We start from the raw sequence: 25,714 nt of genomic DNA on the forward strand, positions 1-25,714 counted from the left end.
GAGAAAGTACTAGCCAATAAGCTCCTAACTTCAATGTTTCAAGCTGTGTCTGAAAAATTACAGGAGCTGGTTGGTCCACTTTACCTCTCTCCTAGGCTTAGTAAATAGACTCCTAATTACTAAACTTATTTTTTTTTACTAAATCCATGCGGAAATTATGTTTATGCGTTAATATCTCACATTGAAGTTATACCCATGTACAAACTGAAAACACTTTTCCCCATTGTCATGTATGGAGATAGCAATCTTCTCTGAATTCACAAGCTCTGAAAAGCTTTTCTCCGGTTGCTAAAGGGGGGTACTCACAGAGCGATATTCTAAGCAATCTGACTAGATTGCTTAGAATTTAAGTAGGATTGCTCCGTGTGTACCCCATACAGCGATAGCGATACGCAGCCCCGCGCATCGCTATCGCTGGTGGATCTAGCGGGTCGCTCATTTCACCCGCTGGGTGGAATGAGCGCCCCCCCCGTCTCCCCCCACACGCTCAGCACAGATTGCGCTGTGCTGAGCGGCGGGAGAGATGTGTGCTGAGCGGTTCGCTCAGCACACATCTCTCGCACATCGGCCCGTCTATATGGGCCTTAACACCACCTGTGGAAAGAGCTATCCTAAAGCGAAGAAGGATCTCTTCAGATGCCTCTGCTCCTTCATATTCTTTTTGTGTATATGCCCTGACCAAAGGTCACGTATGCCCAGGAACTCAGCAGAGACAGAACCTTGCAATATAATGTTTTGCTGTGGTAGGCAGTGAAAGAGTTTTACAGTTCACCGGGACAAGCTGCTTATCAGCGCACATAATGGAAATAGCCCTGATACTCAGGGGCTCATTTAGTGCTAAAACTCGTTGTGAATGATTAAAGCTCGTTGCGTATGATAAATGGTGCTCCAGCCAATCCGCTGCTACTGTCATGTTTTTAGCTCCTGTCGTGTTTAAAATATGACAGTTGTGAGCTGATTGGCTGGAGCACTATTTATCATACACAAATAGTTTTATCATTCACAACCGGTTTTATCACTCCTAGATAAATGGGCCCCTAAGTCTATTGGATAAGAGACCTTATTTATCAGGGTCTGTCCTTTTCTGAGAGGATGTACTCCTAAAAGGGGATTTCAGTTAGCAACAGGACTTTCTGCGGGCTTCTAGGTCCAGGTTAAGTGCTTGGAGCGATTCAATTATATTCTGCAGTAAGCTTTGTGGCAAACACACGGTAAGGCATAGATTCCGTGTTAAGTGCTATGCACCTCCTGAGGTGCAAACAGAAATCCACGTTGAATGCACCCTCAGGGTTTACCACAGTCAGTTCTCTTAACCCGGGAGCTAAAAGCCAGTTGTAAATCCTGTCCTGTGGCTAATTGTATTCCTTATTTGAAGTGGCAGCTTCCTCTCCATGGGATCCGGACTGAAAGTCGACAGTAACTAGGTCGACAATGTCTAGGTCGACCACTATTGGTCGACAGTAACTAGGTAGACAGGGCATCTAGGTCGACAGGGTCTTTAGGTCGACATGTTCTAGGTCGACGGGTCAAAAGGTCGACATGAGTTTTTCACACATTTTTTTCTTTTTTTGAACCTTTTCATACTTAACGATCCACGTGGACTACGATTGGAACGGTAATCTGTGCCGAGCGAAGCGGTAGCGGAGCGAAAGCACCATGCCCGAAGCATGGCGAGCGAAGCGGTGCACTAATTGGGGTTCCCGGTCACTCTACGAAGAGAACGACACCAAAATAACATTAAAAACTCATGTCGACCTTTTGACCTGTCGACTTAGAACATGTCGACCTAAAGACCCTGTCGACCTAGTTACTGTCGCCCAATAGTGGTCGACCTAGACATTGTCGACCTAGTTGCTGTCGACTTTCAATACCACACCCCTCTCCATAGCTGTGTGTTATGCCAGAACTCTCAGGATCTGACCTCTCAAACACTAGTGGAAGGGGTCAGAGTTAATGGAAACTGTTAAGGTGTGTACACACGGGTGTGGTATGTTAGATAGACTAGACTTAGGTCGACAGTGTCTAGGTCAACCACTATTGGTAGACAGTAAGTAGGTCAACAGGGACTCTAGGTCGACATGAAAAAAGGTCGACATGAGTTGTTGTTTTTTAAAAACATTGGTGTGGTTTTCTTCGTAGAGTGACCGGGAACCCCAATTAGGGCACAGTGTCCCCTCGCATGACTCGCTTCGCTCGCCATGCTTCGGGCAAAGTGCCTCGCTGTGCTTGGCACAGATTACTGTACCCAATTGTAGTCCACATGGATCGTAAAGTATGAAAAAGTTTTAAAAAAATGAGAATAAAAGGGAAAAACTCGTGTCGACCTTTTGTCATGTCGATCTAGTACATGTTGACCAGGAAACCCTGTTGACCTACTTACTGTGGACCAATAGAGGTCGACCTAGACATTGTCGACTTAAGTCTTGTCGGCCTAGAGACCGGATCCCGTACACACGGTGCAGGAGTTTCATGCTCGCACCAGCGTTACCAGCATTTCGGGTAACTATACGCGCTGTGCTTCCCTGACAGACGCTAGAGATCCAGTCGGACTTCCAGCATCTGTCTCCTATTAGGTGGCAGCTATTTTTGGAGGGACATTTTCAGCTTCTTTCCATGCGGACGACCAGACTGCATGGAATCTGCATAACACAGGCGACGCCACGAGAGAAGAGAGGGGTGCCTTTGGTGAATATATGGGAGCAAACAGGCAGGGAACAATGATTTATTAAACCTACTGAAGGTAAAATTTTAAAGCCTGTGTATGTCGGCATATTCTTTAATGTTATCTTCCGCTCTAGTGTGAAATGCCTCATCCATTCAAATACAACCCATTACTTCATTTATCAAACACCTTTTGCCACAAGATTAGATTTATTGTTAATTTGTTCATGCTGCTTATTACTTTACTGCTTCTTCTATTCTAATTGTATTAGTATTTTAATGATTAATGTCTTATTTCACAAGTGGATACCCCAAGCTGCCCATCCATGTCCGATGTGCTCTATTCAGCTAGATCAGAAATACAGGACTTGTTAAATATAGAACTGGGATGCTAATGGATAACACAGGATAGAGCATAGCACATCCTACTGTACTAAGGGGGTAATTCTGAGTTGATCGCAACAGCAAGTTTGTTAGCAGTTGGGCAAAACCATGTGCACTGCAGGGGAGGCAGATATAACATTTGCAGAGAGAGTTAGATTTGAGTGGCTTATTTTGTTTCTGTGCAGGGTAAATACTGGCTACTTTATCTTTACACTGCAATTTAGATTTCAGTTTGAACACACTCCACCCAAATCTAACTCTCTCTGCACATGTTATATCTGCCTCCCCTGCAATGCTCATGGTTTTGCCCAACTACTAACAAAATTCCTGCTGCGATCAACTCAGAATTACCCCCTAAGGGGGAGATTTATCAAACTCATAAACAGAACAAGTGGTGGAGGCAGGAGCGTTTTAAGAGAGGAGGGGACCCGCGTGCAGCCTCAGTTGCTGGCCCCCTCCTCTCCGGCAGCAGTAGTATAATGCCAGAGTCTACTGCACATGCGCAGGTCTCGGGGAACATGGCACCCGCGCATTGTTCCCGGGGACACGTCCACTGCGCATGCGCAAATTACTCTGAAATGGTCGCGGCGGCCATTTTCCGAGTGGTTCATGCCCGCGCAGCAGGGCTGCCGTCGCAGGACTCTGGAGGGGTAAGTATAATATATGGGTGCAGTGTGTGGGTTGTGTGAGGCCCCCTGGATCCAGGGGTCCGTGTGCATAACACACATAGCACAAATTATAGAAACGCCTATGGGTGGAGGTCATACCACCCAACATTCAAAATCTGTTAAGAGGGACCTTTCTGCGTGGGAAAGGGGGCGTGGCTCCAGGGGAAAGGGGGCGTGGCTTTGTGGCAATGCCGTGACCGTCTGCCACGCCTCCCATTTTCGTCACAGGCTCTTTAGAACGTTTGATAAATTTCCCACCAACTTCTTTCTGTTTCTGCTTTGTTCTTTCATGGGGATCCGGTCAGCATACCAGTGTTCGGGATGCTGGGAGTCAGAATCCTGACACCAGAATCCAGGCACTGGTCAGAAGACCGACACTGGGAGCCCGATTTGGATCACAATGCCAGTGTCTGTATCCCGCGGCAAGAGGTGGGGGGGGGAGGTTAGGTTTAGGCAGTGTAGGATAGAGTTAGGCATTATGCGGGGAGGATTAGGGTTAGGCACTAAGTGGGGAGTGTTAGGGTTAGGTACTAAGTGGGGAAGGTTAGGGTTAGGCACTAAGTGGGGAGGGTTAGGGTTAGGCACTAAGTGGGGAGGATTAGGGTTAGGCACTAAGTGGGGAGGGTTAGGGTTAGGCACTAAGTGGGGATGATTAGGGTTAGGCACTAAGTGGGGAGGGTTAGGGTTGGGCACTAAGTGGGGAGGATTAGGGTTAGGCACTAAATGGGGAGGATTAGGGTTAGGCACTAAGTGGGGAGGGTTAGGGTTAGGCACTAAGTGGGGAGGGTTAGGGTTAGGCACTAAGTGGGGAGGGTTAGGGTTAGGCACTAAGTGGGGAGGGTTAGGGTTAGGCACTAAGTGGGGAGGGTTAGGGTTAGGCACTAAGTGGGGAGGGTTAGGGTTAGGCACTAAGTGGGGAGGATTAGGGTTAGACACTAAGTGGGGAGGGTTAGGGTTAGGCACTAAGTGGGGAGGGTTAGGGTTAGGCACTAAGTGGGGAGGATTAGGGTTAGGCACTAAGTGGGGAGGGTTAGGCACTAAGTGGGGAGGGTTAGGCACTAAGTGGGGAGGGTTAGGGTTAGGCACTAAGTGGGGAGGGTTAGGGTTAGGCACTAAGTGGGGAGGGTTAGGGTTAGGCACTAAGTGGGGAGGGTTAGGGTTAGGCACTAAGTGGGGAGGGTTAGGGTTAGGCACTAAGTGGGGAGGGTTAGGGTTAGGCATTAAGTGGTTAGGGTTAGGCACTAAGTGGGGAGTGTTAGGGTTAGGCACTAAGTGGGGAGGGTTAGGGTTAGACTGCGAGTAGTAGGGAGAGTTAGGGGAGTAGAGCGGGAAGCTTAGAATACTCACCTAGCAGGTGTTGGGATTCTGCACGTCAGAATGCCGCTGTCGTGTTCTGACCACTGGCATCCCAAGCGCCAATATCCCGATAACATTCCCTTTCATGAATGCTCCCAAATGTATATTAAAGTGGCCCTGGCATTTGTTGTACAGATCAATAATCTAGGTGCTTTCTGCTCTGTTCAATGTGCAACTTTTCCTACAACAAATATAAACAATTTTTCCTTAATGATATAAAGACTTTGGTGAAACAGACAAAGTTACAACACTGTATTCAGTATACATTTATGGTGTATATACATTAGCCAGTAGAAGTTTGGGATGGTGTACTGTACTCGTTACTGATTATTCAATAGTTTTGAATTCTTATTTAAAGAAAGAATACTCACAAATTAAAGGATAAACTGACCTTTATACAATATTTGTATAATGTTTTTTAATATGTCAAACAGACAGAAATTGACTATTTTTTTCCAAATAGAACACCTATCTTATATGTATTAATTTGCTAGATGCTTTGTCTGGCAGAAAACATCTCTAACATAATTTACATCTTTTCCAGCTAAAAGAAGTTGTGCTGCTCGGTGTAAACAGCTACAATTGGCCAGAGGAGTTACGGTGGTAGGAGCAGAACATAGGCTGTACACTCCCCTGCCATAAGTCTATCGGTAAGCTGCAGATAAAGGTACATGCTACATGGATTGTACGAAAGTAAATTTTGCCAATGATTAAATAAAACATTTGTGGCCCCATTTATCAACTATGCCAGTGGTACCCAAACTTTTCTGAATCACGGCGCCCTAGAGTATCCGAATTCTTTTCATGGCACGCCTATGCCAAAAGTTCCTTATTGAGAAATTTAGAAAGAAAACTTAAATAAATGTGTTTGTTATCCTTAGGTTCTATTGTGTGGTGAGGGACAAGGTTCGCTTCTATTTGTCCACATTATTTATGATTGGCAGCCACCAGCACTGGTTTTGCCTATTACATCGACCAGAAATAATTTAAACTGACCACCAATTAAAGGCACCCCAGGGTGCCTAGGCACACAGTTTGGGAACTACTGAACTATGCATAACCCACCGACAGGTTTATAATGGGTGCAGTGTGTGTGGTGTACACGGGACCCCGGGGTCCTTGGGGGGACCCACACCGCACACCCTGCACCCATTATTTGTAATACCCTCCAGAGTCCCGCGGTGAAGCAGCAGCGTTGCAGAATTCACTGGGAAAATGGAACAGCGCCATTTTCCCGGAGATCTGCACATGCGCTCTAGACTCTGGGACAGCGCTAGAGTCTCCTAGGCTACATAGTGCCCAGAGTCACAGCATTGCCGCCGGCTAGAAAGGAGGGGGCCCTGACGGAGGCGTGCACACGGGCCTCCTCTTCTCTAGATACGCCCCTGGCATAACCCCTTTAGCACTTGCTCATCCTTACTGTATTAATCAAACAGCAGTAAACTGCCCCTGTACCGCTCTCGCCAGTTATAGATGGTCGCTACCTTTCCGGCTTCAGCAAAGCTTTCCGGGCATTGCTGGGCATCCACAGGGTAAAGGAGTCATGCATATGCGCAGACTGGATGTTGCGCATGAGCATGAATCAGCAGCCCGTCGCTGGTATCGTTAGGCTGCCAACAGGAGAGCGGAGCACCTTGGTGAGGGGGGAGACGACGCTGGACCTCGACCGAGAGGTAAGTATTGCTAAATACCAGTTGCGTTTTCATTTGTACCGTAGTTATACAAAACAGAAAATGCCGCTGGTGTAATTTTTCGTTAATAAATAAGGCCCTTGGGGTTTAGTGTAACTCCAATTAAACAGAGGTTTTCCTTTAACCAACCTCCAGAGTATATAGTCTGTTTCTTATCCTGTCACAAGCAGGGCAGGTTACAACAATGCTGGAAAGTAAAAGTTTTCATGATACATTTTGAGTCATTACTCTCAATACACAGTACACACCTGATTCTGTTTAGTAGGTGTACTTTACTGTAGAAATTGTGACGTCTACGGTGATTCATCTTATCCTGGGGCTTAATCATTAAATGCTGAAAGAACGTAAAAAGGGTTGAGCGATCACATGACTGAAAGACAGGATTCAGGAAATAACCAGATATGGACTGTTGATTTATTAACACAGCTCATCTGCATTACAAATGATCACAGGATTTAGCAAAATAACCTCATGGTATTTATAGATCTCAATGTGTTTGTATTGGTTTCTGTCTTCCTACAGTAGCTTACTGTTACATACAATATAGGGGGGTATCCTATTAGCACTGTACTTTTACTGCTACCAATAGGATCGCCGGGGCCCCCCACGATGCCGACACTTATCGGGTATTATACTTCTGGTGTCTCAGGAACCCGAAGCATAGTCTGCGATAAGCGGGCTGCCGGAGCTGTGATAACACATGGGATCTGGGATAAGTGCTATCACACGATCACGGGACCATTTTCGGACGATGAAAGCAGCCTCTAAATGGATACCGTGATAATGACCAGCGGTCATTTATCACAATATACAGCTGTTTTTATCCACCAAAATTGGATTCTGCCCATAGCCTGTACAAAGTTATCCATAAGAAATAAACCATAATCATGGCCGCAACTAGGAAGGGGCTAGGGGGACATGCGCCCTGGGCGCTGGATTTGTATGGGTGCGAGACCTCCATTCAGCTCCCTCAGCCAGCTGCAGTAAGTCCCCGCTATGTGGAATCTCTGCTTTCTGCTTTGCCGGCATCAAAGATTTTTGGCTCCATTCTGGTCATTAGATGGCTCAATGCAGTGGGAGTATTTTTAATTCACTTAATTTTTTTTTTTTAAATCTACCAGCTCCATAGCTTACTGACGACTCAAAGTGTTCTAAATAATAAATACTCTAAATAATCAGAACATTTCTGTTTAGGCTATAATGCATAGCACAACCATAAAATGGAGTGAAAGGAGCGCTTAAGATGTATGAAAAAAAAAAAAAAAAAAAAAATAAGGGAAAAAAAAAATAATAATAAATTTAAATGAAAAAGAATTTTTCTGCAAACACCTGTGAAAAGAAAAAATGGTTAGTGAGAAATGTTTACAGCACTTTCGTGCTAATGTGAGTAGTCCTGTGTGGGAGTCCTTTTTATAAATGCCGGCACTTTTGTCCGTACTGCGGCTGCAGTTGGGACGTCTAGCTAACTATCCCTATTGCTGCCTACCTTTCAGTCACGTCCAGACTGTAATTCTTTCTTGCGGATCGCGTCCTGCCGGCTGGTCCCAATGCTGGTGCACGCGCTCCCGTCTTTACACCTGTTCGGCGCAGGTGGGATGACGTCAGGGCTTCACTCACAGATTGTTTGCCAACGCGTTTCGGACTTGCTGGTCCTTAATCCTGGCTGATCTGATGTCAGCTTATTCATGTTTCAATTTTCCTGTTGGATTATTGTTACTACCTGCACAATGGTGTATTCTAGGTATATGTATTCTATGTATAAGAAACATTGATAGATGGATTATTAATATATTCTGTATGCTGTCTCTCTCTCTCTCTCTCTCTCTCTCTCCGTTATATTGGCACTCACACGCTCACACATAGAATACTTAGCCGGGTGTCCTCCAGTCAAGCTGCCCTCAGGCAGAGTCTCATAGCGTCTCATATATAAATATATACACACACACACCCTTTCTTAAACCACCACTGCTCCATTAGTTGCTGCGCCGATCGCACTGTCATCGGGAGAGTGCCAGGGGAGGAGTCAGGATTAATTATTTAACACCCCACCACCCTGTCCACAACAACAACCTAGATCCTCCTCTGCGCAGCAGTGTGTCTGCAAGCATTACTACTGTATAGCCCAAGATGTAAATGGGATACTAATGTGTGCCATAATGTGCTATAAAGGGCATATTGTGAATGAGGGGCTCTATTGTATGATATATTGTGTGGCGTAATTTGGATTAGATTTGTATTTTTTTTTTTTGCATGTTTGGTTAGGGGAGGGGGGGGTGGGCGCTCCATATTACTGCTTCGCCCTGGGTGCCGAAAATCCTAGTATCGGCCCTGCCATAATAAAGTGAAGTAAAGAACATATCCGCATATTAACCCCTTCACAGTCTGTTATAACAGAATAGGGATTAAAAAACAAACACAACACAATGAAAACTCCCTTCGGCTAGCAGAAGGCTACTACTTCTGCCACTGTACCTCTTCATCGTATTTGAAGTGAGCCAATTGTTTGTATTTGCTTTTCTTTAATAAAAGCCCCTTGTCATTGTGCTCTTATTCTCAGGCACACACTTACATGATGACACTATTGTCGCTGTATGAATGTTCAAGAATTAGTTCTCTATCTGTGTTATTGTTATTTTGTATTTATACAGTGGCATGACTTCCACAGCTCTGTACAGACAAAGTAATATACATACAGGGAATTATAAGGATTAACTACTTAACTGGTATGGTCGGATCACATGCGACCACTCCACAGTGTCCCCCAGTATTTGACGAGGCGATCCGTTCTGCAGATGTGCATAATAATATTTAAATACTTAAAAAATATATATTTGTAAATATATTAAATACAATTTATAAAAATAACAAAAACACAAAAAACAATGTTATGAACAGTAATGAAGGGAAAAATCGTCAATTAAGTGGTTAAATTAGACAACAGAAATGAGAACCTTGCTGAAAGAGCTTTCAATTTAATTGCTGCTGATTGTTCTTCATTTGACTGTATTAACTGGGTGTTTTTACAATCATAATAACTCCCATATACTACAGTAGAATTTTTTATTATTATTATTTAGTATAGTGACAGCTTATGGGGGGTATTCAATTAGGTCCGTTTTATTGTTTTTTCCGCCTAGGTGAAAAAACTGAACTTTTTGCTATATTTAGGGCGAATGGGGATTCGCGCTATTCAATAGCAGGGTCGTTTGCCTAGGCGAAAAATTCAGCAGCAGTGAAAAACATGTGGATCAGCGAAAACCTGGCGTGCGTATTTGCAGATTTTGAGGCATTTTGGCGAAAATAGTGAAAAAAAAAAAAAGGTGAAAATGTTCTCAATTGAATAGGCAGGGGGGCTAATTCAATAGCTCCAAGATTACGGGAGCTATCTAAATACCCCCACCCCCACCCCCATAGCTATTTAGCATTAGGAACAACCAGTAATAAAACAAGATTCGGTATTTAGAAGCACACAAGTAGCCGAGAAGGCCTCACTCATACATAAGCGTACATTCTACATACTTGTACATCATGATAAAAATGAAAACTCCCATTAGTTTTGTTAATCACCCATTTCGTCATTAGCTGCATCTTGGTGTTTGCATAATGAATCAATGAAGAGAGGGCGAAACCAGCTTTCTGTTGGTAAAGCTTGGTATTATCAGGAAGTTACTTTAGTGAACAAATATACATTGATCCCAGTATAATAAAACAGCACCGTAATATACCGAGCACTACCAGATTCATAGACTATTGTGTAAAGTATGTGTGTCAGACAGATAATGGCCAGGACGGGCAGAGAAGCCATCACGTTTGCATGATTGCTCTTAGTTCTAAAGGCTTGTACACTCATTATTATTATTTTCATTTATATGGTGCCACAAGGGCTTCCGCAGCACCTAACAAAGTACATAAACAAATGGGCAAGACAAGAAAACAACGACATACAATACATGACCCTTTCTGTATGCTCTGCTCTTTGTGAGATGATGGTAAGAATGAATATGGAATACGATGTACATTTCATTGTAGTATCCTGAATAGTAAAAAGATGCAGCATATTGTAATTATAGCATTTCCATCTCATTTAAACTCTCCCCTTCTCGTTAAATACTGCTCTTGTTTTTCTAGAAAGATAAGAGGCATCTAGGCTTTGCTTATATTCTGTATATAATTGTTTAATGTCTTGAATAGATGTTTTTGTATCTATTTCTGAGGACTTGCTATAGCTTTAGATTAATGCTAATTTGGACATGTGTTCTTTATTCTGGGTAAAATCGATTTTTACTCAAATTTTGTAGTGGCATATTATTCCGACCCATTTACGGCATCACATGAGGTATTACCCGTGGAGAATGGGAGAAATGGCTGCAGGGAGCAGCTGCCAGGGTAAGGGGAGGAATTGGTTAGAGCTCCAGGTGATTGTAGGGTTTTAAATGTCCTTTTCTGTAAAGTGAAACCTTGTATTTCGGAATGATATTTATGTAAGTCGTTTGTTTACCCAATAGCAGAAAGGAATACTTACTTTTCACCCAGGTCCACTCATCAAGAGGCTCAAGATTTGGACATTCCGTAACCATCTAGCATACCTTCCCAACTTTCTTTAGACAGAAAGGGGGCGTGGCCTTGTGTTTATAGGGCATGGCCTTGTGGCAAATGCCGTGCGTGCAAGTCCCACCCCTATTTTTCATCACTGTGGGAATATACCTAGCACTCTGTGAGCTGCTGGACATGACCCCAGTTCCTGGGTGAGATTCATGATGATTGGAGAGAGATAAAGTGGAGAGAGATAAAGTACCAACAAATTAGCTTCTATGGTTCATTCTTCAAACACAGCCAGTAAACTGACAGGCGCTGATTGGTTGGTACTTTCTTTCCAAGCTGTCATGAATCTCCTTCCTTCTCTCCTGGGAACAGACCCTGCGCGCATGTGTACACGCCGCACAGCATCTATTTACTGCTGCTCTGATAATCCTTACCACCGGTAGAAGAAAGCCAGCAACTGGTTATGATAAGAATTGTGCACAATTAATAACAATTTTTTAAAATATGCCTTGCAAATATTATATTTTGAAAGCCATTTTAATTGCCTATTTTATTTGGGTATGGGTCATTAGGTCGACGAGATTTAGGTCGAGCACTATTGGTCAACTTGCATTAGGTCGACATGGTCACTGGGTCGATATGGCAAAAGGTCGACATGAGATTTTTGTACTTTTTTTTTTTGGTGTCGTTTTCTTCGTAAAGTGACAGGGAACAGGTTACTATTCCCAATCGTAGTTCACGTGGATCGTAAAGTATGAAAAAGTTCAAAAAATGGAAAAAAAAAGTGAAAAACTCAAGCCGACCTTTTTCCATGTTGACCTAATGCATGTCGACCAATAGTGGTCGACCTAGTGACTGTCGACCTAAGTCTTGTTGACCTAATGACCGTTTATTTTATTTTTATTTTTTTCCAGACTTTATTTAAAATTCATCCTTTTCTGTATATGCTGTACAAAAATCCAATTTTCAATTACACAGCATATTGGTATCTGCTTGAGTTTTTTCATACCAAGGAAGTAATTGCTTTCTTCAGGGGTTGCTGTCACAAAAGAAAAGTGTGTTATTTTCTGACAGGGTTCTACCATTTGTAAATGAGTCCATTTTAGCCATCGTATTGGAATAAAATCTAATGTGGGCGTTGGGCAGCTGCATTTCATCAAACTAGATAGCGGTCAGCCGAACCAATATAGGAGACTAGGGGCGTATGTAATAACTTGTGAGATGTCAGAAAAGTAATACCGTCTAGTCTGCCTGTATTTTTAAAGTTGCAATAATTTTAAAAAAAGGCATAAAGTAGCCTGGTTTTGCCTTTTAAATAATTGCCATTTTGAAAATATGGGCAGACTTGCCTGTATGGCACCCGTACCTGCATTTCGCAGGATATTACATAATCCCCTGTACAGTATATGTGAAATGCATCAGTCATACATAAAATGCAATAAGGAATAACCGGTCTGCTCAAAAACAATCATTCAATGTAATATATAACATAGTGACATAATAGGTGAGGTTGAAAAAGACTAGTAGTCCATCGTGTTGAACCTGAATTAAATTATATTCCCTATTTTATTCTAGTAAAGGCTATATCCTCGTATATCTTTTTCGTTAGAGATTTGTCTAACCCATTTTTAAACGCATTGACTGAGACCGCCATTACAACCTTCTCTGGCAGTGAATTCCATATTCGTATTGCCCTTACAGTGAAGAATCCCTTCCTGCCCTGGGTACAAAATTTCCTCTCCTCAAGCCTTAGTGGGTGTCTGCGTGTTTTGTGTAGAGGTCTCTTCATAAACACATCACCTAATGGCTCCGCATATTGCCCCTTTTATATATTTGTAGATATTAATCATATCTCCTCTTAGTCGCTTCATTTCTAGTGTAAACATGTAACATGTCTACCTAGAAAGCCTCTCCTCATAGTCCAGTGTCTCCTACACCTTAATCAATTTGGTAGCTCGCCTCTGAACTTTTTCAAGTTCTAACATGTCTCTTTTATAGTGTGCTGCACAGAACTGTACACAGTTAAGGAATAAATAAGGAATTATTCACTTTACCAATCTAAAAATTTTTTTTTGCTATTTCCTTGTAAACTGGCCATAGATTGCAGGTTAGCACAGCCAAACAGCCAACATGGAAGAGGAGAGGAGCGACCTCCCAATAATGAGAACGCCTCCATACAGTGCAGGAGATGTGGAGTTGACTGAGCGACAGTTGGGAGAGTAAGACAAGTTTGATAATCTCGCCTGACCATTTTTCAGGCAGTGAATGATTATTATTCAGTGGCATAAACTGAAAGTTAATTGTTCAGAACAGTCATTTCACCTGTGCAGCTTCTGAAATACCCATAGCTATAATTGACCTTCTTTTAAAGTCGCTTATAGCCGCATTTTCATTTTCTTATATTACATAATGTTTGATGGGTCATTGGTCCATACTGGCCAACATTTTATGTAAATTTGGATCCTCAGGGCGAGATGTATTAACATTCATTGCCGCCCATCGCAGCGATGTTGATCGCATATGTACTAACATATGCGATCAATATCGCAATGCGGTGACGGAGGCCCCCCGCGATACCTGTGAGGTGGCGTGCGGGGGGTCTCCATCACCTCCCTGGGCTCTTTACCTGCTCCCCTGCAGGGAAGCAGGCAGCAGGCTGTCCCCGGAGCCTCCTCTTCCCCCCTGCAGCCGGAAAGGACCTCCGGCTGCGTTGCTAGGGGGAGGAGGCTCCTGGAGGAAGGTATACCGGGGAGGAGGGGGGTCGGCGGCGGGTTGCGGTGGCCGACGATAAGCCTATAGGGTATTGCCATCCAAAGATGGCGAAACCCTGTGTGGCGAAAACGCAGCGGTTGGATGTTAGTACATATGAAAATGTGATAAAACCCCCGAAAACGGGGGGTTTTATTGCATTTTCCCTTTAGTACATCCCGCCCTCAGTGTTTGTTTACCTCAGTGGTTGGTACTTTCTCCTACAGCTTACCAGTTTAGTACCTTTGCACATGACTCTCATAACTAATTCCATGCTTGTCGGCAGGAGTCTCAAGGAGGGTTCATGGGGAGAGATGTACTAGGCCTTGAAAAGTGATAAATTTCAGGTGATAAAGAACCAGCCAATCAGCTTCTAAATGTTACAGGCTGGGTATGAAAAATGACAGGAGCTGGTTGGTTGGTACTTTATCACCGTTAAATGTATCACTTCTCAAGGCTTAGTACATGTGGCCCATGGTAACTGCACCCTATGAGTTCTGTGATTCTCGTCATCGTCGCCCCACCTCCAGCAGCATGCCATGAGGATGTGATGTAGGGTGCACTTGCTCCTGTGATCTCCCCCTCCAGAATCTCCTGAGAGAAGTCACATATAGTACACCACTATATTTAAGATTGATATTTGTTTAGTGAATATTAAGTGCTGCATGTGGCATAAACACTCATACCCCTTTCTCTTATGTCCTAGAGGATGCTGGGGACTCCAAAAGGACCATGGGGTGTAGACGGGATCCGCATGAGCTTGGGCACACTGAAAAGACTTTGACTGGGTGTGAACTGGCTCCTCCCTCTATGCCCCTCCCCCAGACCTCAGTTAGACTTTGTGCCCAGGAGTGACTGGACACACACTAGGGGAGCTCTACTGAGTTTCTCTAGAAAGACTTTTGTTAGGTTTTTTATTTTCAGGGAGACCTGCTGGCTACAGGCTCCCTGCATCGTGGGAGTGAGGGGAGAGAAGTTAGACCCACTTCTTTTTAGTTAAGGGCTCTGCTTCTTAGGCTACTGGACACCATTAGCGCCAGAGGGTTTGATCACTTGGTTCGCCTAGCTGCTTGTTCCCGGAGCCGCGCCGTCACCCCCCTCACAGAAGCCAGAAGAAAGAAGCCGGGTGAGTATTAGAAGAACCGAAGACTTCAGTGACGGCAGAAGACTTCAGTAACGAGGTACAGCGCAGCGGTAGCGCTGCGCTCCATGCTCCCACACGTATCACCATTGGCACTCGCAGGGCGCTAGGGGGGAGCGCACTGGGCAGCAGTTACTGGGGTCAGTGGGCTGGCAGAACGGATTATACGGTATCCGGGCACCGTATAGAGTACCCCCGCCAGGATAAAAAATTTGAATTTGAGCGGGCTACAGCGTGCTAGGAAGGGGCGTGGCTTAGCCGCACATTGCTCACCAGCGCCATTTTCTCTCTCTCTACAGTGCTGCAGAGATGCTGGCCCGGATCTCCAAGCTCCCGCAAGTAACAGGGAGGCAAAAACGGGGGGGGGGGGGGGGGCACATAAGATTTGGTGCTTTCATAATATTATAGACAGCGCTGGTCACATATATTATTTCTTTTAGTATATGGGCGCTGGGGTGTGAGCTGGCATACTCCCTCTGTGTTTCTCTGACGTCCTAGTGGATGCTGGGGACTCCGTAAGGACCATGGGGAATAGACGGCTCCGCAGGAGACTGGGCACATCTAAAGAAAGATTTAGGACTATCTGGTGTGCACTGGCTCCTCCCCCTATGACCCTCCTCCAAGCCTTAGTTAGATTTCTGTGCCCGGCCGAGCTGGATGCACACTAGGGGCTCTCCTGAGCTCCTAGAAAGAAAGTATAGTTTAGGTTTTTTATTTTACAGTGAGACCTGCTGGCAACAGGCTCACTGCATCGAGGGACTAAGGGGAGAAGAAGCGAACCTACCTAACTGGTGGTAGCTTGGGCTTCTTAGGCTACTGGACACCATTAGCTCGAGAGGGATCACACACAGGACCCGACCTCTTCGTCCGTTCCCGGAGCCGCGCCGCCGTCCCCCTTACAGAGCCAGAAGCAAGAAGGTCCAGAAAATCGGCGGCTGAAGACTTCTGTCTTCTCCAAGGTAGCGCACAGCACTGCAGCTGTGCGCCATTGCTCCTCATGCACACCACACACTGCGGTCACTGATGGGTGCAGGGCGCTGGGGGGGGGGGCGCCCTGAGCAGCAATATTTACACCTTGGCTGGCAAAACTAACACCATATATAACCCCAGGGGCTATATAGGTGTAAAAATACCCCTGCCAGAATTACTAAAAAAGCGGGAGAAAGCCCGCCGAGAAAGGGGCGGAGCCATCTCCCTCAGCACACTGGCGCCATTTTCCCTCACAGCTCCGCTGGAAGGATCGCTCCCTGGCTCTCCCCTGCAGTCCTGCACTACAGAAAGGGTAAAAAAGAGAGGGGGGGCACAAATTTAGGCGCAGTATAATAGATATATGCAGCTATAAGGGAAAACACTCTTTATAGGTGATATCCCTGTGGTATCTAGCGCTCTGGTGTGTGCTGGCATACTCTCCCTCTGTCTCCCCAAAGGGCTTTGTTGGGGTCCTGTCCTCTGTCAGAGCATTCCCTGTGTGTGTGCTGTGTGTCGGTACTGCTGTGTCGACATGTATGATGAGGAAAATGATGTGGAGGCGGAGCAAATGCCTGTGAATGTGATGTCACCCCCTGCGGGGTCGACACCTGTGTGGATGGACTTATGGAAGGAATTACGTGACAGTGTCGACTCCTTACACAAAAGGTTTGACGACATAGGACAGCCGGCTACTCAGCTTGTGCCTGTTCCAGCGTCTCAAATGTCATCAGGGGCCTTAAAACGCCCGCTACCTCAGGTGACAGACACAGATGTCGACACGGATACCGACTCCAGTGTCGACGACGATGAGACTAGTGTTCCCTCCAATAGGTCCACCCGTTACATGATTGAGGCAATGAAAAATGTATTACACATTTAGGATAATACCCCAGGTACCACAAAAAAGGGTATTATGTTTGGTGAGAAAAAACTACCAGTAGTTTTTCCTGCATCTGAGGAATTAAAGGAGGTGTGTGAGGAAGCGTGGACTTCCCCCGATAAGAAATTGATGATTTCTAAACGGTTATTGGCAGCGTACCCTTTCCCGCCAGAGGATAGGTCACGTTGGGAAATACCCCCTAGGGTAGATAAAGCGCTTACACGCTTATCAAAAAAGGTGGCACTACCATCTCCGGATACGGCCGCCCTGAAGGAACCTGCGGATAGAAAGCAGGAGGTTACCCTAAAAGCTATATACACACACACGGGCATTATATTGCGACCAGCCATTGCTTCGGCATGGATGTGCAGTGCTGCCGCTGCGTGGTCAGATTCCCTGTCGGATAATATTGATACTATGGATAGGGACAATATTTTGCTGACAATAGAGCATATAAAATACGCAGTCTTATACATGCGTGATGCACAGAGGGATATTTGCCGGCTGGCATCAAAAATAAGCGCTATGTCCGTTGCCGCCAGACGGGGGTTATGGACTCGGCAATGGTCAGGCGATGCCGACTCGAAACGGCACATGGAAGTTTTGCCCTATAAGGGGGTAGAACTGTTTGGGGATGGTCTTTCAGACCTCGTTTCCACAGCTACTGCTGGGAAATCGACTTTTTTGCCACAGGCTACCCCACAACAAAAGAAAGCACCGTATTATCAGGTACAGTCCTTTCGGCCCCAGAAAAACAAGAGGGCTAGAGGCTCATCCTTTCTGCCGAGAGGCAGAGGTAGAGGGAAAAAGCTGCAACACACAGCTAGTTCCCAAGAGCAGAAGTCCTCCCCTGCGTCCGGTAAGTCCACAGCATGACGCTGGGGCTGCTCAGGCGGACCCGGGTACGGTGGGGGCCCGTCTCAGAAATTTCAGCGCACAGTGGGCTCTCTCACAGGTGGATCCCTGGGTCCTTCAAGTAGTATCTCAGGGGTACAGGCTGGAATTCAAGACGTCTCCCCCCCCGCCGTTTCCTAAAATCTGCCTTACCGGCAACTCCCTCTGCCAGGGAGGCAGTGTTGGTGGCTATTCAAAAACTATATTCACAACAAGTGATTGTCAAGGTACCCCTCCTTCAGCAAGGAAAGGGTTACTATTCCACAATGTTTGTGGTACCGAAACCGGACGGTTCGGTGAGACCCATCTTAAATTTAAAATCCTTGAACACTTATATCAAAAGTTTCAAGTTCAAGATGGAATCGCTCAGGGAGGTTATTGCGAGCCTGGAAGAGGGGGGATTACATGGTCTCCCTGGACATCAAGGATGCGTACCTGCATGTCCCCATTTACCCTCCTCACCAGGAGTACCTCAGATTTGTGGTACAGGACTGTCACTATCAGTTCCAGACGCTGCCGTTTGGGTTGTCCACGGCACCGAGGGTATTTACCAAGGTAATGGCCGAAATGATGATACTCCTTCGCAAGAAGGGAGTTTTAATTATCCCGTACTTGGACGATCTCCTGATAAAGGCGAGGTCCAAGGAACAGTTGGTAGTGGGGGTAGCACTTTCTCGAGAAGTGCTACAACAGCACGGCTGGATTCTCAACATTCCAAAGTCACAGCTGGTCCCGACGACACGTCTTCTGTTCCTGGGAATGATTCTGGACACAGACCAGAAAAAAGTGTTTCTTCCAGTGGAAAAAGCAGAGGAGTTGTCATCTCTAGTCAGAAACCTCCTAAAACCAGGACAGGTGTCGGTACATCAATGCACACGAGTCTAGCTTCATACGAAGTAATTCCATTCGGAAGATTCCACGCAAGGATCTTCCAGTGGGACCTGTTGGACAAATGGTCGGGGTCCCATCTCCAGATGCAGCAGCGGATAACCCTGTCGGCAAGGACCAGGGTGTCGCTGCTGTGGTGGCTGCAGAGGCCTCATCTACTAGAGGGCCGCAGAGTCGGAATACAGGACTGGGTCCTGGTGACCACGGATGCCAGCCTTCGGGGCTGGGGTGCAGTCACACAGGGAAGAAATTTCCAAGGACTGTGGTCAACTCAGGAGAGTTCACTTCACATAAATATTCTGGAGCTAAGGGCCATTTACAATGCCCTAAGTCAAGCAAGGCCCCTGCTTCAGAACCAGCCGGTACTGATCCAGTCAGACAACATCACGGCGGTCGCCCATGTAAACAGACAGGGCGGCACAAGAAGCAGGAGGGCAATGGCGGAAGCCACAAGGATTCTCCGATGGGCGGAAAATCACGTGTTAGCACTGACAGCAGTGTTCATTCCGGGAGTGGACAACTGGGAAGCAGACTTCCTCAGCAGACGCGACCTCCACCCGGGAGAATGGGGACTTCATCCAGAAGTCTTCCAACTGCTGGTAAACCGTTGGGAAAAACCACAGGTGGACATGATGGCGTCCCGCCTCAACAAAAAGCTAAAAAGATATTGCGCCAGGTCAAGGGACCCTCAGGCGATAGCTGTGGACGCTCTAGTAACACCGTGGGTGTACCAGTCGGTTTATGTGTTTCCTCCTCTGCCTCTCATTCCCAAGGTACTGAGAATAATACGAAGGCGAGGGGTAAGAACTATCCTCGTGGTTCCGGATTGGCCAAGAAGAGCCTGGTACCCGGAACTTCAAGAGATGGTTTCAGAGGACCCTTGGCCTCTGCCGCTCAGACAAGACCTGCTGCAGCAGGGGCCCTGTCTGTTCCAAGACTTAACGCGGCTGCGTTTGACGGCATGGCGGTTGAACACCGGATCCTGAAGAAAAAAGGCATTCCGGAGGAAGTCATCCCTACCCTGATCGAAGCCAGGAAGGATGTCACTGCAAAACATTATCACCGCATTTGGCGTAAATATGTTGCGTGGTGTGAGGCCAGGAAGGCCCCAACTGGGTCGATTCCTGCATTTCCTGCAAGCAGGAGTGACGTTGGGCCTCAAATTGGGGTCCATTAAGGTCCAGATTTCGTCTCTGTCGATTTTCTTCCAGAAAGAACTGGCTTCACTGCCTGAAGTTCAGACCTTTGTCAAAGGAGTTCTGCATATTCAGCCTCCTTTTGTGCCCCCAGTGGCACCTTGGGATCTCAATGTGATTTTGGAGTTCCTGAAATCACATTGGTTTGAGCCACTTAAGACTGTGGATTTGAAATATCTCACGTGGAAAGTGGTCATGCTGTTGGCCCTGGCTTCGGCCAGGCGTGTATCAGAATTGGCGGCTTTGTCTTGTAAAAGCCCTTATCTGATTTTCCATATGGATAGGGCAGAGTTGAGGACTCGTCCTCAGTTCCTCCCGAAGGTGGTATCAGCTTTTCACTTGAACCAACCTATTGTAGTGCCTGCGGCTACTAAGGACTTGGAGGATTCCAAGTTACTGGACGTAGTCAGGGCCCTGAGAACTTATGTTTCTAGGACGGCTGGAGTTAGGAAAACTGACTCGCTGTTTATCCTGTATGCACCCAACAAACTGGGTGCTCCTGCTTCTAAGCAGACTATCGCGCGCTGGATTTGTAGCACTATTCAGATGGCGCATTCTGGGATTACCGCAGCCTAAATCTGTAAAAGCCCATTCCACAAGGAAGGTGGGCTCATCTTGGGCGGCTGCCCGAGGGGTCTCGGCTTTACAACTTTGCCGAGCTGCTACTTGGTCAGGGGCAAACACGTTTGCAAAATTCTACAAATTTGATACCCTGGCTGAGGAGGACCTGGAGTTCTCTCATTCGGTGCTGCAGAGTCATCCGCACTCTCCGGCCCATTTGGGAGCTTTGGTATAATCCCCATGGTCCTTACGGAGTCCCCTGCATCCACTAGGACGTCAGAGAAAATAAGAATTTACTCACCGGTAATTCTATTTCTCGTAGTCCGTAGTGGATGCTGGGCGCCCATCCCAAGTGCGGATTGTCTGCAATACTTGTAAATAGTTATTGTTACACAAATCGGGTTGTTATTGAGAGCCATCTGTTCAGAGGCTCCATTGTTATCATACTGTTAACCGGGGTTCCTATCACGAGTTATATGGTGTGATTGGTGTGGCTGGTATGAGTCTTACCCGGGATTCAAAATCCTTCCTTATTGTGTCAGCTCTTCCGGGCACAGTGTCTTAACTGAGGCTTGGAGGAGGGTCATAGGGGGAGGAGCCAATGCACACCAGATAGTCCTAAATCTTTCTTTAGATGTGCCCAGTCTCCTGCGGAGCCGTCTATTCCCCATGGTCCTTACGGAGTCCCCAGCATCCACTACGGACTACGAGAAATAGAATTACCGGTGAGTAAATTCTTATTTTCTCTCTACAGGCTTCCCTGTGGATCTGTCCCCAGTGTTTGTGGCCAGTGTGGGTGTGTCGGTACTCCGTGTCGACATGTCTGAGCCTGAGTGTTCCTCCCCGGAGGAAGTTATTGGAGGTGCAGAGAGGGATTTAGGTATGACTCTGTCGGCACAGCCGACTGCTGATTGGATGACTATGCTGAGTACACTGAATGCAAATGTGGCTTTATTATCTAAGAGACTGGATAAATCTGATTCGCAGACACAAACATGGAGAAAATCCATGGAGGAGGCTTTGTCTCAGGTACAGACCGTCTCAGGGTCACAAAAGCGTTCTTTTACCCAGATGGCAGATACATGTACCGACACGGACTCTGATTCCGATGTCGATTTCAATAAGGCTTCTTTACATCCACGGGTTGTCAAGAGTATTCAGTACATGATTATAGCCATCAGAGATGTTTTACATATATCTGAGGAACCTGCCGTTCCTGACACGAGAGTTTGTTTATTTAAAGGGAAAAGGCCTGAGGTAAAATTCCCCCCCTCTGAATGCGCTTTGTGAAAAGGCTTGGGAGTCGCCTGACAAACGGTGGCAGATTCCCAAGAGAATTTTGATGGCATATCCTTTCCCTTCTGACGACAGGGACAAATGGGAGTCGTCTCCCAATGTGGACAAGGCTCCATCCCGTTTGTCCAAGAAGGTGGCGCTTCCGTCTCCGGACACAGCTGTTCTCAAGGACCCAGCGGATCGCAAGTTGGAGACGACATTGAAGGCCATTTTCGTTAATACTGGTGCATTGCTCAGACCTGCTGTGGCGTCGGTACGGGTGAGTAGTGCTATTGCTAAGTGGGCTGAAAATTTGGCTTCTGATATGGATAACCTTGATAAGGATAATATTCTTTTGACTCTTGGTTATATCAAGGACGCTGCAGATTACCTAAAGGATGCGGCGAGGGATGTTGGCCTCTTGGGATCAAGAGCCAATGCCATGGCGGTCTCGGCTAGGAGGGTGCTGTGGATTCATCAATGGAATGCAGATGCCGACTCCAAGAAGAATATGGAAGCTCTCCCTTTTAAAGGTAGTGTCTTGTTTGGTGACGGCCTGGCTGACCTGGTGTCTACCGCTACTGCGGGTAAGTCATCTTTTCTTCCTTGTGTTCCCACACAACAGAAAAAGGCACCCCATCAGCAGATGCAGTCCTTTCGGCCTAATAAAAACAAAAGAGGTAAGGGCTCGTCCTTCCTCGCCTCAAAGGGTAGAGGAAGGGGAAAGAAGTCGCCTGCAGTGTCAGGCACCCAGGACCAAAAGTCCTCCCCCACCTCTACCAAGTCCACCGCATGACGCTGGGGCTCCCCTGAAAGTTGTGTCAACAGAGGGTCATTGTTCCCGTTCCCCCGTCCCAACGGGGAAAAGGGTTCTATTCGAGCCTCTTTGTCGTACCGAAGCCGGACGGTTCGGTCAGACCGATTCTGAACCTAAAATCCCTCAATTCATACTTGAAAACTTTCAAGTTCAAGATGAAATCTCTTCGAGTTGTGATCTCCAGCCTAGAATGGGGGGGATTTTATGGCGTCAGTCGACACAAAGGATGCCTACTTACACGTCCCGATTTATCCTCCGCATCAGGCCTTCCTGAGATTTGCGGTGCAGGATTGTCATTACCAATTTCAGACATGGCCGTTTGGGCTTTCCACGGCCCCAAGGGTTTTCACCAAGGTTATGGCAGAAATTATGGTACTCCTTCGCAAGCGAGGGGTCACAATTATCCCGTACTTGGAAGATCTCCTGATAAAGGCGATGTCAAAGGAACAATTGTTAAAGAATGTGGAACTCTCCCTGACGGTTCTGCAACGGTTGGATTTTAAATTTGCCAAAGTCTCAGTCTCAGTTAATTCCGACGACTCGGCTGCCCTTCCTGGGCATGATCCTAGAGAGAGTATTTCTTCCGGAGGACAAAGCTCTGGAAATCCAGACCATGGTCAGGGAGCTTCTGAGGCCGATAAGTGTGTCGATTCATCAATGCACTCGGGTACTGGGGAAGATGGTGGCGGCTTACGAAGCCATTCCGTTTGGCAGGTTTCATGCCCGGGTGTTTCAGTGGGATCTGCTAAGCAAATGGTCCGGGTCTCACCTGCACATGCACCGGAAAATAAGTCTATCTTCCAGGGCCAGGATCTCTCTCCTGTGGTGGCTGCAAGGTTCTCACCTCCTAGAGGGACGCTGGTTCGGAATCCAGGACTGGGTCCTGCTGAAAACAGGTGCAAGTCTCCGAGGCTGGGGCGCAGTCACGCAAGGAAGAAGTTTCCAGGGAAAGTGGTCAAGCCAGGAATCTTGTCTCCATATAAATGTTCTCGAGTAAAGAGCCATTTACAACGGTCTGCTGCAAGCGAAGAACCTTCTTCCTGATCCAGTCGGACAACATAACAGCGGTGGCGTACGTAAACCGCCAAGGCGGAACAAGGAGCAGGGCGGCAATGACGGAGGTCACAAAAATCTTTCACTGGGCGGAACAGCACGTGAGCGCTCTGTCCGCAGTCTTCCTCCCGGGCGTGGACAACTGGGAAGCAGACTTCCTCAGCAGACACGATCTCCATCCGGGAGAGTGGGCTCTTCATCAGGAAGGATTTGCAGAAGTGACAAGGCGTTGGGGAATTCCTCTGATAGACATGATGGCGTCGCGCCTCAACAAGAAGCTTCCGAGGTATTGTTCCAGGTCAAGGGACCCCCAAGCCAGTGCAGTGGACGCCCTGGTAACTCCGTGGGTGTTTCGGTCGGTGTATGTGTTCCCTCCGCTTCCTCTTATTCCAAAGGTGCTGAGGATCGTACGAATACTCGTTGTTCCAGATTGGCCACGGAGGGCTTGGTATCCGGATCTTCAGGAATTGCTTGTAGAAGAGCCTTGGCCGCTTCCTCTAAGAGAGGACCTGTTACTGCGGGGGCCCTGCGTGTTTCCGGACTTACCGCGGCTGCGTTTGACGTCGTGGAAGTTGAACGCCAAATCCTAGATCAGAAGGGTATTCCTGGGGAGGTCATCCCCACTCTCCTTAAAGCTAGGAAGGAGGTCACGGCAAAACATTATCATCGTATTTGGAGGGAGTATGTGTCCTGGTGTGAAACCAAGCTAGCTCCTGCGGAGGAGTTTCATTTGGGTCGTTTCCTCCATTTTTTGCAGGCAGGCGTAGATGCAGGTCTGAAATTGTGTTCCATCAAAGTGCAGATTTCGGCTTTATCTATTTTCTTTCAAAAAGAATTGACTGTTCTTCCTGAGGTTCAGACTTTCGTGAAGGGAGTGCTGCATATACATCCTCCATTTGTGCCACCCGTGGCACCGTGGGATCTTGAAGTGGTGTTACAGTTTCTTTTGTCTCACTGGTTTGAACCTTTGCGTAAGGTTGAGTTAAAGTTTCTCACTTGGAAAGTGGTCATGCTTTTGGCTCTAGCATCTGCTAGACGAGTGTCCGAGTTGGCGGCTTTGTCTCACAAGAGCCCATATTTGATCTTTCATTCTGATAGAGCGGAATTGAGGACTCGTCAACAATTTCTGCCGAAGGTGGTTTCTTCGTTTCACATAAACCAACCTATTGTGGTGCCTGTGGCTACGGATGCTGTGGCGGTTCCAAAATCTCTTGATGTTGTAAGAGCCTTGAAGATTTATGTCGCCAGAACGGCTCTTACTAGGAAAACAGAGGCTCTGTTTGTCCTGTATGCTTCCAACAAGATTGGAAATCCTGCTTCTAAGCAGACTATTGCACGCTGGATTTGTAATACGATTCAGCAAGCTCATTCTTCGGCTGGGCTACCATTGTCGAAGTCTGTAAAGGCCCATTCTACCAGGAAGGTGGGCTCATCTTGGGCGGCTGCCCGAGGAGTCTCGGCACTTCAACTTTGCCGAGCAGCTACGTGGTCGGGTTCAAACACCTTTGCTAAGTTCTACAAGTTTGATACCCTGGCTGACGAGGACCTCATGTTTGCTCAATCAGTGCTGCGGAGTCGTCCGCACTCTCCCGCCCGTTCTGGAGCTTTGGTATAGACCCCATGGTCCTTTTGGAGTCCCCAGCATCCTCTAGGACGTAAGAGAAAATAGGATTTTAATACCTACCGGTAAATCCTTTTCTCCTAGTCCGTAGAGGATGCTGGGCGCCTATCCCAGTGCGGACTGTTCCTTGCAGTTGTTGTGTTACTGGTTATTTTTTGGCTACACGTGGGTTGTGTATCTGTTATATTCAGCTTGTTGCTGTTGTTAGTTCATACTGTTATCTGGTTTCCTGCTACTCCGGTTGTACGGTATGTTTGTGGTGTGGGCTGGTATGTGTCTCGCCCTTCAGTTGACAAAAATCCTTTCCTCAAAATGTCCGTCTCTCCTGAGCACAGTTCCTATAACTGAGGTCTGGGGGAGGGGCTTAGA

At 46.7% G+C, this 25,714-nt stretch overlaps 1 protein-coding gene across 4 annotated transcripts in view; it reads left to right on the forward strand.

The window, feature by feature from the left end:
• Positions 1 to 25,714, forward strand: part of SEMA4B (semaphorin 4B) — a 379,025-nt gene that overhangs the window by 162,877 nt on the left and 190,434 nt on the right. For 3 of the 4 annotated variants that reach the window (XM_063925830.1, XM_063925828.1, XM_063925831.1), the window contains exon 2: positions 5,614 to 5,719. The gene's annotated coding sequence lies outside the window, so the exon portion shown is untranslated. Of the gene's footprint in view, positions 1 to 5,613; positions 5,737 to 25,714 lie in introns of all 4 variants that reach the window. The other variant, XM_063925829.1, reaches the window with a different exon arrangement.

This window comes from Pseudophryne corroboree, chromosome 6 (assembly GCF_028390025.1).
Source record: "Pseudophryne corroboree isolate aPseCor3 chromosome 6, aPseCor3.hap2, whole genome shotgun sequence".
In the NCBI taxonomy this organism is placed as follows: domain Eukaryota; kingdom Metazoa; phylum Chordata; class Amphibia; order Anura; family Myobatrachidae; genus Pseudophryne; species Pseudophryne corroboree.